This window comes from Tachyglossus aculeatus, chromosome X1 (genome assembly GCF_015852505.1).
Source record: "Tachyglossus aculeatus isolate mTacAcu1 chromosome X1, mTacAcu1.pri, whole genome shotgun sequence".
Classification (NCBI taxonomy): Eukaryota; Metazoa; Chordata; class Mammalia; order Monotremata; family Tachyglossidae; genus Tachyglossus; species Tachyglossus aculeatus.
Window position 1 is genome coordinate 37,335,363 of NC_052101.1, and position 5,183 is coordinate 37,340,545.

The window sequence follows — 5,183 nt, forward strand, 5'->3', positions numbered from 1 at the left end:
TGGCTGCTCTCCTCCGGCCTGCTGCCTGGGCCGAGGGGCGGGGAGGAGGGGAGGGACAGCAAAGAGGGCCAGGAGGTGGGGAGGAGGATGACGAGGACCAGGAGGAGGAAGAAGAGAAGAGGAGGTGGAGGAGGAGGAGGAGGAGGAGGAGGAGGAGGAGGAGGACTAGAAGGGGGAAGGAGGAGGGGAGAGAGGAGAAGGGGAGAGGGGAGGAGGAGGAGGAGGAAAAGGAGAAGGAGGAAGGTGGTGGGGAGAGGCAAGGAGGTGAGTGTGGGGAGGAGACTGGAGGAACATGGTGGGGAGGAGGATGGGGAGGAGGACCTGAGTGGGAGGGGGAGGAGGATGACGAGGACCAGGAGGAGGAAGAAGAGAAGAGGAGGAGGCCTAGAAGGGAGAAAGAGGAGGGGAGAGAGGAGAAGGGGAGAGGGGAGGAGGAGGAGGAAAAGGAGAAGGAGGAAGGTGGTGGGAAGAGGCAAGGAGGTGAGTGTGGGGAGGAGGCTGGAGGAACATGGTGGGGAGGAGGATGGGGAGGAGGACCTGAGTGGGAGGGGGAGGAGGATGACGAGGACCAGGAGGAGGAAGAAGAGAAGAGGAGGAGGACTAGAAGGGGGAAAGAGGAGGGGAGAGAGGAGAAGGAGGATGGGGAGGAGGACCTAAGTGGGAAGGGGAGGAGGATGATGAGGACCAGGAGAAGGAAGAAGAGAAGAGGAGGAGGACTAGAAGGGGGAAAGAGGAGGGGAGAGAGGAGAAGGGGAAAGGGGAGGAGGAGGAGGAAAAGGAGAAGGAGGAAGGTGGTGGGGAGAGGCAAGGAGGTGAGTGTGGGAAGGAGGAGGCTGGAGGAGGATGGTGGGGAGGAGGACCTGAATGAGGAGACCAAGAGTGCGGGGCTCTGTAAGGGCATCTGGTCTCCTCCTGGGCTCCATGTGGAGGTCCGGGTGAAGGACTGGCCACTCGGGTCCCCGCGCCCTGAGGAATGGAGGGAGCCCCCAAGCTCCGGCCCTTATGGCTCCTCCACAGCATCCTTCACCTGGCCTCAGGCTCTGTTTGGGAAAAGCTGTCCATCGCCTAGGGCCGCGTGGGATGTTCTGGTCCTGGCGCAGAGAAGGGTATCCAACATAGCGGACGGAGCGAGCCCTTCCGGGCCGGGATGAACTCTTCGGTCTGGAAAGAGGATTGGCTCCTATCCATGGGGGTTGGCTGCCAGGGAGCAGCTTGGCCTAATGGATAGAGCAAGGGCCTGGGAGGCCGAGGACCTGGGTTCGAATCCAGCCTCTGCCACGTATCTGCTGGGTCATCTTGGGCAAGTCAGTTTCTCCAGGATTCAGCTTCCTCATCTGATAAATGGAGATTCGATACCCATTCATCCTCCTACTTAGATTATAAACCCCGTTTGGGACAGGGATTGTGTCCAACCTGATAATCCTATATCTACCCCAAGGCTTAGCACATAGTAAGCATCAGAGAAGCAGCATGGCATAGCGGATAGAGCACGGGCCTGGGAATCAGAAGGTCATGGGTTCTAATCCCGGCTCCTCCACTAGTCTGCTGTGAGACCTTGGACAAGTCGCTTCACTTCTCTGGGCCTCAGTTACCTCATTTGTAAAATGGGGATTGAGAGTGAGCCCCACGGGGGGATAGGGACTGTGTCCAACCCGATTTGCTTGTATTCACCGTAGGGCTTAGTACAGTACCTGGCACATAGTGAGCGTTCAACAAATACCATCATCAACATCACCCTAATTATTAGGGAGGTTGGGTCCTAATCCTTCAAGCATCCTTTGGTGTCACTGTACGAATATATTCCTAGAGGAGCAGCATGGCCTAGTGGCAACAGCTTGGGTGTCAAAGGTCATGGGTTCTAATCTCAGTTTCGCACCTGTTTGCTGTGTGTCCTTGGGCAAGTCACTTAAATTCTCTGTGCCTCAGTTACCTCATCTGTAAAATGGGGATTAATAATAATAATAATAATGATGATGGTATTTGTTAAGCGCTTACTATGTACCAAGCACTGTTCAAAGCACTGGGGTAGATACAAGGTAATCAGGTTGTCCCACGTGGGGCTTACAGTCTTCATCCCCATTTTATAGATGAGGGAACTGAGGCACAGAGAAGCGAAGTGACTTGCCCAAAGTCACACAGCTGACAAGGGGCGGAGCCGGGATTAGACCTCACGACCTCTGGCTCCCAAGCCCGGGCTCTTTCCACTAAGCCACGCTGCTGTGAGCTCCATGTGGGACAATCTGATTACCCTGTATTTATCCCAGTGCTTAGAACAGTGCTTGGCACATAGTAAGTGCTTAACAAATATCATAATTGGACTTATCATACTTGCTTATCGTAACTTGGACTTCCCAAGCGCTTAGTCCAGTGCTCCGCACACAGTAAGCACACAGTAAGCGCTGAGTAAATACGATTGAATGAATGAATGAAAGGCGAGGCCATTCAGGGGTCCGAGCAGGGGGTCTGGGCAGATACCTCCCCAGTCTCTGGGTCTCAGTTCCCTCATCTGTAAAATGGGGATGAAGACTGTGAGCCCCCCCGTGGGACAACCTGATCACCTTGTAGCCTTCCCAGCGCTTAGAACAGTGCTTTGCACATAGTAAGCGCTTAATAAATGCCATCATCATAATAATAATTATTATTATTATCAGTTGCCCGTGCCAGTCAGAGCCCCTAGTTACCGGCTGTGGAGCTTGCCAAACCCGTTCTGTAGGCCTATTCACTGCTCTGACACATTTCTGTATACTCCTCCGGCCCAGCTCTGTCATCACTCACCCTCCCTGACTTGAACCCTCAACCTTGCTAATACCCCGTTTCCCGTTCCTAGATTACTACAGTCATTGCCTCTGAAAGGATTTCATGGATGCACGGGAAGGAGGCGGGGGCTCCAATCCCCTCCCAAGGCGGTCTCCCCTGGGCCCTCTCTTTCTGTTCGCTCTGAGTTGGACACCATGAGTAGAAAGGAGCCCTCAGGTGCCTCACACAGAGCCCGGGGAGGGGAAACTTTCTCCCCTAAAAGCTGGTAGTTCCTTCGGAGAGGATGGCGGTTTTGTGGTCGAGAACAGTTGGCCGTCTGGATTCCTAGCGTCAGCATCGCTCAGGGTCTGAATAATGTTTGCGGTCCTGGGAGGTTCCCGTTAGAGACAGTTCTTGGGAGAGAAGGAAGGTTGATTCCAGGAAGCGGCATTGGCAGGGCTGATTTCCTCTGAATCAATTTCTAACAGTTGGAAGACGGACATTTCTTTTCCTCGTTTCCTCATTTCCTTTGGGGCTTTTGATCTAACCCAATAAAACAATCACTATTTTTGGGTAAAATTCTGCAGGAATCATCAAGTAACATAAGGGTCAAGTGTATTTTTAATTCAAACCGCCTCCTCCCTCCCACAAGGTGGGCCTGGTACTCTAATCTGAGGAAGAAAGAGCCCTTTAAAACAATGGAACCGTGTGATATAGCTGTGATCGAATAGGAAAACACAGCACCAACCATCCTGGCTGTGACCACAAGTGAGATTATTCTCTTGAAGCTGCGGTTTTAAGACGACCATGACACCAAGAGGCAGAATTGGATATGACTCCAGTGACCACAGGAAGACAGAGCGACAGGGCAATAGGTCAACCTTTCCACTCACAAGATGTTGGAGGGAAGGATGGTTTAAAATCGTGAGTGCCCATATGCCTGGGTCTGTGCTCAGCTCATCTCAATGGTCCTCCTATCCCCCTTTGCCCTCTCTTTTTCTCCTTTCTGTGCCCTTCTTCAGTTTTTTTCTTCCCTTTTCCTTCTGCCTTTTTCTCTCACTCTCCCTATCTTTCCTGCCCTTACAGCTCTACCCCTGGGAGGCCTCGCTCCCTGGACCCTGTTCCACTTTGACCTCCCACGATATGTCCACTTTGAGGTAGGGAAGGAGCATCCCACTCTGCCACTTGTCAGTCAATCAATCATAGTAAGGGCTTAAATGCCATTATTATTATTATTATTATTACTAGGCTTGGTGGGCACGGTTGGCTTGGCGGCCCTGTGAGGAAAACAGGGCCTCCAGGAGGCCTTCCCAGACTGAGCCCCTTCCTTCCTCTCCCCTTCGTCCCCCTCTCCGTCCCCCCCATCTTACCTCCTTCCCTTCCCTACAGCACCTGTATATATGTATATATGTCTGTACATATTTTTTACTCTATTTATTTATTTATTTTATTTGTACATATCTATTCCATTTATTTTATTTTGTTAGTATGTTTGGTTTTGTTCTCTGTCTCCCCCTTTTAGACTGTGAGCCCACTGTTGGGTAGGGACCGTCTCTATATGTGTTGCCAATTTGTACTTCCCAAGCGCTGAGTACAGTGCTCTGCACATAGTAAGCGCTCAATAAATACGATTGATGATGATGATCTTGACACTGTTCGGGGTGGGAAAAAGTTGGCTAGCCTGGAATAGGATGGCCAGTCATCCAGTTTTACAAAGGACAGTTTGATTTTCAGGCAGCCTGTCCCCCAGTCCAGTATGAATTTGGTACTGGACACTTTTATGTCCGATATTTTTATTTTAAACACCCAGCCTCCTTCCACACAGTCACCTGCTACTAAGTCCCACAGCTCAGAAGAGGCACCCCTGTTCCGAGGGACCTGGAAAGGTAATGCAACAGTTCAGAAGAAGCGGTGGGGGGGTTCAGGGGTTCCCCCTTGGAAACACGCTTCTGTGGAAATGAAGAAATGAGGAAAATGAGGAAAAGAAATGTCCGTCTTCCAACTGTTGGAAATCGATTCAGAGAAAATCAGCCCTGCCAGTGCTGCTTCCTGGAATCAACCTTCCTTCTCTCCCAAGAACTGTCTCTAACAGGAACCTCCCAGGACCACAAACATTATTCAGACCCTGAGTGATGCTGACGCTAGGAATCCAGACTTCTGCAGGACAGTTTTCCCATTACACTGAGTCCCTGGCGTTATCCATGTGATGTCACGGAGTCCGTCCAGTTTCCACAAGGACCTTCAGTGACCTGGAAGCAGAAGGAGTCCTTCCCCACGAAACACTCAGCCGTGACCCTCTGAAGGCTTGCCTTCCCCATCTGAGAAGCTCTAGTGTGTGACTTCTAAAAATGAGTGGCGGGAGGGTAGAGGAATTCACCCCTCATTCTAGAAACAAGACTCTCCTTAAGCTAAATCAAAGGATACCGTTGCCTCTGCGCTTCCAAGTT